Source organism: Elephas maximus, chromosome 25 (genome assembly GCF_024166365.1).
Source record: "Elephas maximus indicus isolate mEleMax1 chromosome 25, mEleMax1 primary haplotype, whole genome shotgun sequence".
NCBI lineage: Eukaryota > Metazoa > Chordata > Mammalia > Proboscidea > Elephantidae > Elephas > Elephas maximus.
Window position 1 is genome coordinate 4,415,006 of NC_064843.1, and position 15,413 is coordinate 4,430,418.

The following is a 15,413-nucleotide window of genomic DNA, read 5'->3' on the forward strand; positions in this document are numbered from 1 at the left end:
TCCAAACTGGAGCTGGTGACACTTCTCATTTTTGTTACCATGTTCACGGACTGTTCTAATGACAATGGCTGTTTTAAGAAACGAGCACGAAAACAACACAGGAAACCCACTTTCCTCTCTGAGCCCATGGGGTTGGGGGGTGGCAAGGGAGGAGGTGGGGCCCACAGCTGCTGCCTGGGCACCCCTGCCTCCCTGGTCAGCTGCTGCTAGGTAGGACAGATTGGGGCCTTCCTCATTCCGAGAAGGTGGAGGCTTGCCCTCCACACCCCAGCCTCAGGGTTTTGGGGTCTTCCTGCAGTGTGGCTCACCTTTCAGCTTTGTGGGCTTCTCCCACTTATCAGCCCTGTGGTGATGGCAGAGGAACTCTGTGTCATCCCCCAGGCAGCTGATGCTCAAGGCCACAGGTCTGACCCCAGGATGGGGGCTAGGAGTCGTAAAATGAGTTCACAGATCTCCTGACCCACATTGGTGGACACACCTGTCCCACAGACCCCAAAAGAGCTGCTAAGAGTGCACATTTGGTAGTGGACATCGACACTGGCCATACTCGGGCCCACACATGGGCTTTGTGTCCAGGCCCAGGAAGATACCTGCTCCCCGTAACAAAGGTGAGCCAGCTTAGCCCTCTTCCATATGTACTCGCCCTCCCCTGGGTGGTCCTATGGACATTTCTGTGGGAAGGAGCGCTCACCCTATACAGGGAGAGATGGGAAAGTCGGAACCTGGGACACAGCAACTAGTGAAGAGAGACATCAGAATCTGCAGTGTGGCAGGGGACGGGAATATCATGTTCAGAATATTCCCATCAGGTGGGCAGCCTGTAGGCCTATAGGATCCATCGGAGCCTGTGTTCTGAGGACAGACACGCGCACACCATGTACCAGCCCACATGGGCCCTAGCACCCCCAGAAGACCAGGCTGACCACAGGCTAATGCTTCCGAATTCCTAGGAAGGCCCTGGTGAGGCATTCAGTGGCAGTCACCCCTGGGAGCCTGTGACATCAGGTGGGGGTGGGGAAACTTTCAGGTTGATCACACTTTTCCTTAAGCGGCCAATCGATCGCTTTAACCACTGTACAACCGGCTCCTTCCCTCACAAAGGTGACTCCTGCTGGGAAGCCTGCCACAGGAAGCGTTAGTTATGTTATCCACAGCAGTGAAACAAATTGCCTCAAAGTAGTGGCTTGAAACAATGAACATTATCTCACAGAGTCTCTAAGTCAGGAATTCAGCAGCTAGGTGCGTCTGGCTCAGGGTTTCAGGTTTCACTCAGGATGTTGCCAAGGCTGTGGTCAGTCCCTGAGGTCTGGTGAAGGCACTTGCAAGATACCCACTGACATGGTGGTGGCTGGCAGGAGGCCTCAGTGCTGCGCTCACTGGCTCTCATGGGGTAGAGTGTCCTCCCAAGATGGCAGCCACCCCCCCACCCAAGTAAGCAATCCAACAAAGAGCAAGAAGGAAGTCGCAATGAACTACACCATAACTTCTGCCGCATTCCACTTGTCAGCAGTCACCAAGGGCCTATACTTGAGGGGAAGGGAGTCAGGCTTCACCTTTTGAGGGAGAGTATAAACAACCTGCCTATGTATTTTAAAACCACACAGCAGCTCTGCCCCGAGTCACCCAGTGTGTTCTGGACATGGCTTGTACTCGCCCGGTGCCCGCGGGCAGTGGTGGAGGCTCCTCCCAAGCAGTGGGTCCAGCTAAGCCGGTGGGGATGGCCGCATGGGCAGACGCTGTCCTTAACAGGGCCTCCCTCTGGCCCTGTCGTGCATTTCCACGTCAGGGAGTCTAAGGTTGTGATTGACTAGAAGTGATGGTGGAAAAAGCTGTGATGAAACCACGGGTCTTTCTTTTTGCTGATGAAAAGATTCTGCTGTTCAGCAGCTGCAGGTACACTGGGTAATATTTAATTTAATAACATTAATTTACTCAGGTACTCAACCCAAGTTTGAGCTTATTACACATCTTGTCTCACTTCAGAAAGCAGTGATGGCTCTCGCAACTCGGCCCCTGCCATGCGAGAACTTGTCCGCTAGCCATAAAACTCGACATACGTACAGTAGCTTCCAAGTTTTCAAAACACTTCAAAATACGTTTTAAAATCTTCATCATGTCCCCTGAGTGTCTATTTTAACTTTTTTCTTCTGGGTACAAATGTAATACACGTTCACTGTATCACTGCAAAGTATAAAAAAAAAATCTAGTGACCTACCCTCCCGCCTGGAGATGACCAGTCCGTCAACAGTGCTGAAGTGGTGGAGTGTTCTGGCCTGAGAATTGCACACCATACGTCAACGTGGTCACCTTTCCTTTGCAGTCATTTATACTATTAACCAAGCTAAAGACCTTATTCCAAGTTTACCAGTTTTCCCATTTACTGTCCTTCCCTGTTCCAAGGCTCTACATTGCAACTGTCATGTTTCCTCAGTCATCTCCAATCTGTGACAGTTCCTGTCTTCCCTTGTCTCTTATGACCTTGACACTTTTGAAGGGTATCGGTCATTTATTTAAAGGTGCTCTGGTGGCACAGTGGTTAAAGCACCCAGTTGCCAACCAAAAGGTTGGCGGTTCAAATCCATTAGCATCTCTGTGGGAGAAAAGATGTGGCAGTCCGGTTCCACTTAAGGATTATGGCTTGGAAACCCTATGGGGCAGTTCTACTGTGTCCTAATGGGTCGCTGAGTTGCAATCAACTCAATGGCAGTGGGTTTGGCTGGTCATTTGCCAAATGCCTCTGACGTTCCCGGTGCATCGTATCACATGGTTCCTGATGTCTTTACATCTTATTACTGGTGTGATGTGTCTTATCACTGCACACCTATGCTTCCCTTTATAGTTAATACTATGGTAGGAAGAATGGCCCCTCAACTGTCCATGCCCTCATCTCTGGAACCTGAGAATATGGGAGAGTACTGGGCAAAAGTATAACGCTGCTCATCAGTTTGCTAAGGATCCTTGGTGGCACAACAGTTAAGTGCTTAACTGCTAACCCTACAACTGGCTGTTTGAAGCCCACCCAGCTACTCGTTGGGAGGAACAACCTGGTGATTTGCTCCTATAAAGATTACAGCCTAGAAAACCCTATGGGGCAGTTCTACTCGTTACATGGGGTCACTGAGTCAAAACAGCCTCCATGGTACCCAATAACAATCAGTTTACTGATGAGATTACCCTGGGCTATTCAGTTGGGCCCAATGTAATCACACCTAACCCAGTGCCTTTGAATCAGATTCTGACTCACAGCAACCCTATAGGACAGAGTAGAACTGTTCCACAGGGTTTCCCAGGAATGCTTTGTGGATTTGAACCGCTGACCTTTGGTTAACAGTTGAATGCTTATGCACTGTGCACCAGGGCTCCAATATAATCGCAAGGATCCTTAAAACTGGAAGAGGAAGGCAAGACAGTCAGAGGCAGATATGACTACGGAAGAGGATCCAAGAAATGCTCTGTTGTTGGCTTTGAAGATGGAGAAAGGAGCCATGAGCCAAGGAATGTGGGTGGCTTCTAGAAGCAGGACGTCAAAGAAATGGATTCTTCCTCAGAGCCTCCAGAAAGGAACACAGGTCTGCCGATGCCTGATGCCCCATGCCCCGTCTTTAGCCTAATGAGACCGAAGTCAGACTTCTAAAACAGAGAACTATAAGGTAATAGATTTGCATTGTTTAAGCCACTGAGTTTGAGGTAATTTGTTAAAGCAGCAATAGAAAACTAAAACAAATATCTTGAGGACTTTTTGAGGCTATGCCAATCCTGTTTCTCCCCCAACTTTTGCCCATTAATTTTAGCATCAACACTGAATTTTGTCTGTCACAAATAATGGGGATTTTCTATTTCCTTCTACATTTATTAAGTGGACTTCCACTGTAAAGAATTATCATCCCATCTCTCCCACTCATTTATTTATACACACGTGGACTTGGTATGTTTTATAGTTGCAATCCGCTACTGCTGGCATTTATATTGACGCTCCAACTGTTCCAGCTTCATCCAGTGGGACCCTTCTGGTTGCTTTCCATGTCCTCGTAGCAGACTCAATCTTCTTGGAAAGCACCTTCCTGCTTTCTGGGCACTTCACAAGTAATGACTGACTAAATGAAGACACTCACCTGACAAGCAATTGTCATCCCCTCACTGCAGACAGTAGGTAGGGGTTTGGGCTTCAGAGCCAAAGGCCCCACCCACGGGGGGGGGGGTCACAGCTCTGCCAGACTCCCCCTCTTCAGGCAGACTTGGGACAGACTTCTGGTCTCAGAATAAACAGAAGCAGTAACCACTGGGTAGACTGGAAAGTTTGATTTTCACGACCCAAAACTTAAACCCCACAGAAAGTCCTGTACCTGGCAAGAAACCATAGAACTTACTGTGACATCTTCACACTATGGAGCCACATTTCCTCCTGTTCAGGCCTTTGGCCTCCCTGGTGCTGACAACCTGAGTAGCTAGTCTGCATGTGTGGAACCTCTGGGCTCTGGGGTCACCAGCACAGCTGGGAAAGGACAGCAATGTACCTGCCTGGCCGTGCCATCACACTGCCAGGCACAGGGCTAAGCTCTTTCCCCCACTCAATGGTGTCTGTCCTTCTACAAGCCCTGCAAAATGGGAGTCATCCCTATGTTCAACCAGCAACAGCGATAAGGTCTCTCTTTGATTTAAACTGAATCTGAAGACATCTGTTGTTGCTAGGTGCCATTGAGTCAGTTCTGACTCACAGTGACCCTACGTACAACAAATCAAAATACTGCCCGTCCTGTGCCATCCTCACAACTGCTGGTATGCTAAAGCCCACTGTAGCACCCACTGTGTCAGTCCGTCTTCCTCTTCTTTTCTGACCCTCTACTTTACCAAGCATGATGTGCTTCTCCTGGAACTGATTTCTCCTGATAACATGCCCAAAGCAAATGCTGATAAGGTAGACACGTCCACTACCCAAACTATCATGGGGCAGAAACTCTGCTGCAACACAAGTGCAAAGGCAGCCTGAGAACAATGGGGCGGGCTTGATTCCATGCTGGGGGTTACCAAGAGAGACAGCCTGGAGGAAACAGTGCAGGCACCTGGGGCTGGAAGAGGGTGAGGCTACAGTTAGGGGGGAGAGACAAACTTGTTATGAACAGTGAAAGCTTAGAATGCTCACTTCTAGTCTGCGGAACGAATGGGATGAGCAGGGTTCCAGGATGGCATACGATGATGGCAGCAGACACCCAGGGGAGGCACGCTGGGGGCTCCACGTGGGTCTGGGGGGCACGAATTATTATTAATACAGCCATGCTGTATGACAAATCCACAGCCAACATAACGTTCACAGCCCTTTTTAAAATTTAGATTTGAGAACTACAAACAAAAGTAGTAAATCAAATCCATTTCAGAATATGCCCTTCCAGACTTATCTCCACGTAGACCCTTCTTCTTCCCACACATTTGCACTCACATGTATAACCTGTACAGGACTTTCTCACTTAACACTATCCCGTGCGCTTTCTCTCCATTCTTAAAACAGACCCACGGCTGCCTGTTTTCCCCAAACAGGGACCCACACTAACGCAGTAACTGTCCGACAGTGAGGGGTCCGGTTTCCTGCTGTTTATTGTAAACGATCAGGACGCACGACTTTGTATGCAAATCTGCCCTGCATCTCTTATTTTACCTTGAAATAGGCTTAGCAGTGGAGCCTCGCACTCCGCGGCTTTGGAGCCGCGGGCCGAGCTGTGCCGGGTGGGTTTTCCGCACCCGCGGGGCCCGGGAGACCCGCCCTCGGCCCGTTCGCTCTGCTGCAGAGGCGCGCTGTGTCGGCCGGGCTCGGTCGCCCGCGCTCCCTGGCACTTCCTCCGCAACCCGCTCGCCCTTGCGTTTGTCCTCGGCGTCTGCCCAGCACCGGTGCTCGCCCCGGGATGGGCTCGGGGGCTGCTGCTCGCGAATCCCGTCACCTCCGAGCCAAACGGCTCTCGGGCGCTAGGCCCTGCGCGGAGAGAGCACAGAGCTGGCTCGCGGGCGCGTAACGGAGCGCCGGAGACGACCAGCCGTCTCTCAGAGAAAGCACCGAGACTCAGAGAAACTTCGAGAGGCCCCCGGGCTTCTCCGGGAAAGGGAACCTACGGCTCAGAAGCCCCGCCCGGAAGCCACGGCTTCCGCGCCCCGCCGCCTAGCGGGTTTCCGCTTCCGCTTCCACGCGCCGCCGGGCCTTATTTCACAGCACCGCCCGCCTCCTCCCGAAGCGCCAAATAAGTCACGGGCCCGCTCCACCCGTGCGTGCGCGCCCCCGCCGCCTGCGTCACTAGGAAGCGCGCGCCCGGGCCGCCGCCGCCGCTGCCGCCGAATCGCAAACAAGGAGCGAAGCCAGCGGCCGCCGCCTTCGCCAGCCGCCCCGCCGCCACCGCCCGCGCGTTGCTGCCGGCGCCGGGCGCCCGAGCAGGCCCGGCTACGGCCCCAGGTAAGCAACGCCCGCGGCAGCCCGGCGCCCGCGCCCCCCCCCGCGGTGAGGCCTCTGCTCCGCTCGCGCGCCGTCGTCCAGTCAGGGGTCCCTGCGGAGCGTCAGGACGTTACGGCGGGGGGAGGGGAGGCGGGGGAGGGGCGGCGGCGTCAGGGCGCGACGGTCCGCGTCAGGCGGCGAGGGCGGCGAGGGCGGCGGCGCTTCCTGCCTCCATTTTGGGCGCCGGGGCCGCGGGCGGAAGTTGGGCTGCCCGGCGCTGGCGTTCCTGCCAGCACCGGCCGGCTCTGCCCGCGGCCGACGGTCGGGGAGTGGTGCGAAAGGCCGCGTCGTCTTCCCTTGAAATGGACTCGTTGATAGCAGCCGAGTTGATGGGGAGCCCTTGGTAGGAACTGATGAATGTGGACTCATTGGTGGCAAACGTATTGGTGTGGACTCGTTGGTAGGAACTGTTTTGATGGGGCCCTGTTGGTAGGAATTGTATTAACGTGGAACCATTGGGACTGTATTAATACGGACCCATTGGTAGGATCCGTGTTGATTTGAATCCATCGGTAGGAGCCGTATGCATAGGGACCCGTTGGTAGGAATTGTGTTACTGTAGATCGATTGGTTGGATCCGTGTTAATATAAAGCCATTGATAGGGACCCTTTTGTAGGAGTTATATCAACGTGGTACTGTTAGTTGTTGTTGGGTGCCGTCGAGTCGGTGCCGACTCATAGCGACCCTGTGCACAACAGAACGAAACACTGCCCGGTCCTGCGCCATCCTCACAAGCCTTGTTACGCTTGAGCTCGTTGGTGCAGCCACCGTGTCAGTCCACCTCGTTGAGGGTCTTCCTCTTTTCCGCTGACCCTGTACCCTGCCAAGCATGATGCCCTTCTCCAGGGACTCATCCCTCCTGACAACATGTCCAAAGTATGTCAGACGCAGTCTCGCCATCCCTGCCTCTAAGGAGCATTCTGGCCGCACTTCTTCCAAGACAGATTTGTTCGTTCTTCTGGCAGTCCATGGTATAGTCAATATTCTTCGCCAACACCACGATTCAAAGGCGTCAACTCTTCTTCAGTCTTTCTTATTCATCGTCCAGCTTTCACATGCATATGATGTGATTGAAAATACCATGGCTTGGGTCAGGCGCACCTTAGTCCTCAAAGTGACATCTCTGCTTTTGAACACTTGAAAGAGGTCTTTTGCAGCAGATTTGCCCAGTGCAGTGCATCCTTTGATTTCTTGACTCTGGCTTCCAAGGGTGTTGATTGTGGATCCAAGTAAAATGAAATCCTTGACAACTTCAACCTTTTTTCCATTTATCATGATGTTGCTCATTGGTCCAGTTGTGAGGATTTTTGTTTTCTTCATGTTGAGGTGCAGTCTATACTGAAGGCTGTGGTCTTTTGGTAGGAGCCATATTTATGTGGACCCATCTGTAGGAACATGTTTTGATGTGGACCCACTGGTAGGAACTGGATCCGTATAGACCCGTTGGCAGGGATAGTATTAGCATAGATTCGTTGAAAAAATCCATATTAATGTAGACCTATGGGTAGGAACCATATCTCTATGGAGATACCAGTTGGGATTCTATTAATACAGACGTGTTTGTAGAAACCATAGTGATGTGGACCCATTGGTAGGAACTATATTGATATGGAGCCATTGGTGAGAACAGTGTTGTTATGGACCCATTGGTAGAAATCAGATTAACGTGGATTCATTGATAGTAAACGTATTGGTGTGGACCCATTGAGAAGGCTACCGCCTGTCTGTCAGTGTGTCATACTGTGGTGGCTTGCATGTTGCTGTGATGCTGGAAGCTGTGTTACCAGTATGTCAAATACCAGCAGGATCACCCATGCTGGACAGGTTTCAGTGGAGCTTCCAGACTAAGAGAGACTAGGAAGAAAGGCCTGGTGATCTACTTCCAGACACTAGTCAGTGAGTACCCTGCGGGTCACAGCAGAGCACTGTCTGACATAACGCTGGAAGGTGAATTCCCTGGGTTGGAAGACACTCAGAATACGTAGGGGACCCAGCAGCAGACTCAAGCCTGCCAGTGATCATGAAAATGGTGCCAGACTGGGCAGTATTTCTTTCTGTTGTACACTGGGTTGCCATGAGTTGGCGCTGACTCGATGGCACCTAACGACAATAACAGCAGCACTGGTAGGAGCTGTGTTGATGTGGACCCATTGGTAAGAACTGTATTGATGCGAATTCCTTGATACGAACCTGTTCATAGGAACCAGACCATTATGGAGCCAGTAATGAGCATATAAACTTGGTTAACTTTGTAATCTGTGAGTTGATTGACTTTTCTGGTGAACCAAAGTTGCCTTTCTTTACTAACATTTCAGATATGGTAGAATTTCAATTAAATTATTTTTATTGAGAGGGAAATCAAATAGATTAAATAAAACCCAAATACAACAAATGAAGCAGACTGCTCGTTTACAATAGTTTTTTCATAGGAAACATCTTAAAACTCCATCCTGGGAGTGGGGGAAGAATTTGTACAAGCGTAAGTGCTTTTTATAAATTTATAACGCTTATAAAACTATAATCAAACCTTGTTTTTGTGTGTTATTGACTCTATTCCAACTAGCAACTCTGTAGGACAGAGTAGAACGGCCCCACGGGGTTTCCTAGGCTGTAATCTTTACAGGAGCAGATTGCCAGGTCTTTCCTCCTACTGAGCGGCTGGTGGGTTCAAATCACTGACCTTTCAGTTAGCAGCCGAGTGCGTAACCATGGTGCCAGCAAGGCTCTTTGTATTCGAATCTAGGCCTCACAATTATAACCCATTTCATGCTGAGCAGGGAAGGAGGCTGCCTGAAGGTCTTCTCAAAGCCAGAGAATTAGGGCTGCCTGGGTGACGCCAGGCTGGGTACATAAAGAGGGTGTGGTTAGGACAGGTGAGCTGGTGCCTCTGTGCCCCACCTTGAGGAGGGCTGGGCTGCCCAGGGCCTGCCTCTTCTGATGCTTTTCGAGAGAAGCTGTAAATTTGGGTTTTTTGATGTGAGCTCTTTAAATTTTCAAAAAACTGGCAACAGATTAAAAGTTTTTGGAACATGGTGAAATCATGTGTGTGGGCCAGTGGTTTGTGGCCTTTGGTGCATTTCCAGCAGTACTTTTATCAAAGGAAAATATCGTTTATTAGCCCTGAGGACCTGGAAAGCCAGGTCTTTGAATGTGATGTACTGGCTGTACACTGACATTTTTGTCTGTTTTTGTATGTTTATGCTCAAGAGCGCTATTTTAAAGATATTTTTTCATAACTTATTGACCTCAAAATTAATTGGGGGCTCAATTCACATTAGTAAGGAGTCCAAACTTTGGGGTTGGAACTGGGTTTGGGTTCTGGCCCCTCCACTTACTAGCTGGGTGGACTTGGTCAAAACTCACTCTTGGCCTTCTAAGTCTCCTCCTCCACCTTGAATGGCTGGCTGGATCATGCTGACCCCCTGGGGAGGGGGCATGAGAACATATGTGCTGTGTAGTTTCTGTTCAGAAATTGTGTCAAGTACTGGAACTATCTTCTGTGAAGTAACTGTTGTGTGTTGTTTTGAAAATTTAATACAGTTGCCATTGGAGAGGCAGGAACTCAGTTTTCTGCATTTACACAACCCGAGGCTCTGGGAGGTAGGGTGAGGATCGCTGCCTGTAGGGCAGAGCCCTCCTTTGCGCAGCTTTTGGTGGAAGTGTGACTTCCCTGACCCTGCCGAGCTCACCCTAATGAAAGTATAGGTACCCAGGTAAGGTAGCTGGACCCTGAAAATCAGCATGATAAAACCAATTATGGAGTCGATGATTCTGACCCATGGCAACCCTGTGTGTGTCAGAGAAGAATGTGCCCCATAGGGTTTTCAGTGGCTGAGTTTTCAGAAGAGGGTTTCCAGGCCTTTTTCTGAGGCACCTCTGGGTGAACATGAACCTCGGAGAATCAGGACGTAGTTACATGGTGTTTCAAACACAACTTTGAAATGGTCTTTGTTCATGGTTTTTTTTAAAACTCTTTATTTTGAAACCTAAGTCTAGAACACCTAAATCATTGCTAGTGAAAGAGAAATCGTAATTGAGAAATGTAAATAAGTCCGTCAGTGTAAATGAATTCATTGTCGCAGCCTTTCTGCCTAGAAGGCATCTAAGGGAAGTCAGCTGGTGACCCTGGCACAGGTGGGCGGCTCTAGCAGCTGGAAGGGGTTCAGGTGTGAGCCCCCCATCCCCTGTGAAGACATCTGGTAGGCGCTGCTGCGTTTCACTGGGTAGGAAGTGTCTCATAATGTAGGAGGATGCTACAGGTTTTTAACACAGATGTCTTTCCTTGATTTTTAAGCACCGCTTTTTTCTTCCATCGTTAGTTTTTTGTACCTCTCTAAAGCAGGAAAAGGGGACCTTTTTCTTGTCCCAAGTATGTAATCCGGACCCCTGGTGGCATAGTGGTTAAGAGCTCGGCTGCTAACCAAAAGGTTGGCAGTTCAAATCCACCAGCCACTTCTTGGAAACGCTATGGGACAGTTCTGCTCTGTCATAGAGGGTTGCTATGAGTGGGGACCAACTCCACAGCACCTAGCAAGTATGTAATTGAGCTCTTGCATGTAGGTGTGTTCTTAAATTTATAGTCCATTCTCTGTAGTAAAATTAACGTGCATTTTCTAGTTGAATGTTCTTTTGGTTCTTTGGCTCTTGACTTTTCTCCCTTCCCTTTTTTACCCTAACTTGCCCAAGCCCTGCATTCTGGGGGCCTGTCCTCACTAGCTTCTGTGCCCAGGGTTGAGCAACACAGTACTCCCTGTGGTCCAGGCTGACTTTGTGGTGGGGAAACAAACCAAGGTGAGCCAGTGGGCTTTTGCACAAGTGGCTCGCAGTTCCCATGGTTTTTTCTTACTCCTTTTTCTTTGAGAATGAACCTTTTCTAGATAGGATTTAACAACCCGGCCCCTTCTTCAGAGCGCCTGCATTTCTTGGTTTCTTGGATTTCTGGTTCAGGGATTCATGGCAAGAGATGGGCTGTACTTTGTGGCTGGTGCCAGGAAGTTATAGCTCTTTCTTTTCTCCCCTTTATCTGCCCTTCTCTGCTGACTTAGAGTTGCTTGGAGACCTATCTTCAGTGAGAAAGAAGTGGAGCTCACGGAGCCTGCTCCATGCTAGTCAAAGGACGTGTGTGGATTGGAGGAAAGGAAACCAAGACTGGTCTGAAGGCCTTTGTTCTGCAAACTCTTCCTCCCCCAACAGACAATCATAAAAACGTTGAAGTGCTAGACAGTGTGCGTTAAGTCTGAATTAGCAAAAACCTTGCGCTCTTAAGGTCAAGTTTTATAGTTTGTAGTTAAGCTTAATTTTAGTGAACTTGCTGGGAAACCGCGGATTGCAGAGGCCTGTAGGTGTGGATACCTCTACCGGAAGAGTTGTGTCCAGAGAGCTGAGCACCTGCGAGGAGTGTGTGGCTCTGTGCTCAGGTGGGGGATGGGCACACTGTGTGCCAGAACGAGATGGGCCTGGCCCCTGCTTTTGGCCATGCTGATCATTGAGTATAGCATTGGGGCAGGTGATGTCATTTGTAATAATTATTTTTGAGAATCATATCACAGGATTTGACCTAGGACTTCAATGATTATTCTTTGGTTGTCTGGTAACGATTGCTCAGTCCTGTCCTTTGAGGTTCCTTGGGGTTGCTTTTTTTCATGTTGTAAATTAAGCAGCAATCTCACAGGATCCTTATGTTGTTATGGGAGGGCCAATGTATTCACTTGTCTTTTCTCTCTACAGTGTTAGGGATGAGTTTTCTCAGAGAGTTGTGGCCATTCAGGCTGCTTTCGATCAGTTTTCACTGAAGGGCTGGAAAGCCTCTTTCTCTGACTGTGCAGGGCCATGTGATATCTAATCTACCCCATTTAAAATGTTTTATTGAAGTTTTATGCACACACAGTTAAGTAAGATATCAATAGTACGGAAAGACTTACCTTGAAAAAGTCCTTTCGCTCCATCTTCCCACCCTGGGGTATGTGGTGAGGCGTACACCTGTCTCCCTCCCAGTTGCCTGGCCACCATGTTCCCTTCTTGGAGGCTCTCACTGCTCAGCACCGGAGGGAGTCTCCTGCTAATAATGTGTTCAGAGACTTGAGTACCAACTTAGATTTGGGACAAGAATTGGCTTCCATGTGTAGCAAGAAATACCTTTGTGAGAGAAGTTCTGTGATGAGTCAGTCAGGTAAGTTTTATTCAAAAGTTTAAAATTTTTCCAAACATTCCAAACAAGCAAAATCCTTTTCTGTTGTTGTTGTTCGGTGCCATTGAGTTGGTTCTGGCTCACAGTGACCCTATGTGCAACAGAACAAAACACTGCCTAGTCCTGTGCTGTTCTTATAATCCTTGCTATGTTTGAGCCCATTGTTGCAGCCACTGTATCAGTCCATCTTGTTGAGGGTCTTCCTCTTTTTCACTGGCCGTCAACTTTACTAGGCATGATGTCCTTCTCCAGGGACTGATCCCTCCAAATAACGTGTCCAAAGTACTTGAGACAAAGTCTTGCCGTCCTTGCTTCTGAGGAGCATCCTGGTTGTAGTTCTTCCAAGACAGATTTGTTCATCTTCTGGCAGCCTACGGTATATCCAGTATTCTTTGCCACCACCATAATTCAAAGGCATCAATTCTTTGATCTTTTTTATTCATTGTCCAGCTTTCACACATATAAGAGGTGATTGAAAATACTATGGCTTGGGTCAGGCATACCTTAGTCCTCAAAGTGACATCTTTGATTTTCAACACTTTAAAGAGGTCTTTTGCAGCAGACTTACCCACTGCAATAAGTTGTTTGATTTTTTTTTTCCCCAATTAAACTTTAAAAAAAAAAATTTACTTTAAACAAAGGTTTACAGAGCAAATTAGTTTTTCATTAAATAATACACGTAATTGTCTTGTGTCATCAGTTGCCAGCCCCACATGTCAACACTCTCCCCTCCTCGACCTTGGGCTCCCTGTTGCCAGCTTTTCTGTCTTCTCCTGCCTTCTTATTCTTGCCCCTGGCCTGGTGTGCCCATTTAGTCTCATTTTGTTTTATGGGCCTGTCTAATCTTTGGCTAAAGGGTGAATCTCAGGAGTGGCATCAGACTGAGTTAAAAAAGGTATCTAGGGATCATGGTCTTGAAGTTTTTCCAGTCTCTGTCAGACCAGTAAGTCTGGCCTTTTTTTTGTGAGTTAGAATTTTGTTCTACGTATTTCTCCAGCTCTGTCCTGGGACCCTCTATTGTGATCCCTGTCGGAGCAGTTGGTGGTAGCCAGGCACCGTCTAGTGGTGCTAGACTCAGTCTGGTGGAGGCTGCAGTAGTTGTGGTCCTTTAGTCATTTGGACTAATTTTTCCTTTGCGTCTTTGATTTTCTTCATTCTCTCTTGCTCCTGATGAGGTTGGACCAGTGGAGTATCTTAGATGTCTGCTCACAAGCTTTTAAGACCCCAGATGCTGCTCACCAAAGTGGAATGTAGAACTTTTTTTTTTTTGAGATTGTGCTTTAAGTGAAAGTTTACAAAATCTAGTCAGTCCTTCATACAAAAATTTATATATTCCTTGCTATATATTCCTAATTGCTCTCCCCCAGTGAGACAGCACACTCCTCTCCACTCTGTCTTTTCCTCCGTATTCATTCAGCCAGCTTCTGACCCCCTCTGCCCTCTCATCTCTCCTCCAGATAGGAGCTGCCCACATAGTCTCATGTGTCTACTTGATCCAAGAAGCTCATTCTTCACCAGTACCATTTTCTATCACATTGTCCAGTCCAATCCCTTTCTGAAGAGTTGGCTTTGGGAATGGTTCCTGTCTTGGGCTAACAGAAGGTCTGGGGACCATGACCACCAGGGTCCTTCTAGTCTCGGTCAGACCATTAAGGTCTTTTTATGAGAATTTGGGGTCTGCATCCCACGGCTCTCCTGCACCCTCAGGGGTTCTGTTGTGTTCCCTGTCAGGGCAGTCAACGGTTGTAGCCGGGCACCATCTAGTTCATCGGGTCTCAGGCTGATGTAGTCTCTGGTTCATGTGGCCCTTTCTGTACCTTGAGAACATTTTCTTAATAAATTATGTTGTGCCAATTGAGCTAGATGTTCCCAGAGACCATGGTCCCCACAGCCCTCAGCCCAGTGATTTCGTGCCTCAGGGAGTTTGAATGTGTCAGTGAAGCTTCCCTGACCTTGCCTTGGTCAAGTTGTGCTGACTCTCCCCCTCACTAGTAAACGTCAACGATTATTTCTTCCCGTGTGTAAATCTTTTAATGAGTTTTTATAATAATGGTCTCGTACAGTATTTGTCTTTTTGTGATTGACTTATTTACTCAGCATAATGCCCTCCAGATTTATCCATGTGGGGAGATGTTTTGCAGATTCATCATTCTTTATTGTTGCGTGTGTGTACCATAGTGTTTATCCATTCATATGTTGATGGGCACTTCGGTTGTTTCCATCTCTTTGCTATTGCGAACAGTGCTGCAGTGAACATAGGTGTGAATATGTCTGTGTGGTGGTTCTTATTTCTCTAGGATCTGTACTAGGAGTGGGATAGCTGGAGCGTATGGTATTTCTATTTCTAGCTTTTTAAGGAAGCGGCATTATCATTTTTCAAAATGGTTCTACCAGCAGTGCATAAGAGTTCCAAGTTCCCTGCAGCCTCTCCAACATTTGTTATTTTCTTTGTTGTTGACTGGTGTCAGTAATGTTGGGGTGAGATGGTACCTCACTGTAGTTTTGATTTGCATTTCTCTAGTGGCTAGTGATAGCAGGAGCGTGTCCTCCTGTGTCTGTTGACTGCCTGGTCATCCTCAAGTTCTGAGTCTCCCTGTGCTGTGATTCCCGCCCCGCCCCAAACTTTCATTAACGGATCTTTTAGAGCAGGTCTGCTTACAACCAGTTCTTTTAATTTTCTTTCATCTGAAAATGTCTTTATTTTGCATTCATTCCTAAAGAATATTTTCACTGGGTGTAGAATTCTGGATTGA

General features: G+C 48.5%; 1 protein-coding gene across 4 annotated transcripts in view; it reads left to right on the forward strand.

Moving 5' to 3' along the window:
• The first annotated feature begins 6,274 nt into the window (after positions 1-6,274).
• GMEB2 (glucocorticoid modulatory element binding protein 2) overlaps positions 6,275-15,413 on the forward strand; it is a 29,996-nt gene continuing 20,857 nt past the window's right edge. For 2 of the 4 annotated variants that reach the window (XM_049869021.1, XM_049869024.1), the window contains exon 1: positions 6,650-6,815. The gene's annotated coding sequence lies outside the window, so the exon portion shown is untranslated. The other 2 variants (XM_049869022.1, XM_049869023.1) reach the window with 2 other exon arrangements.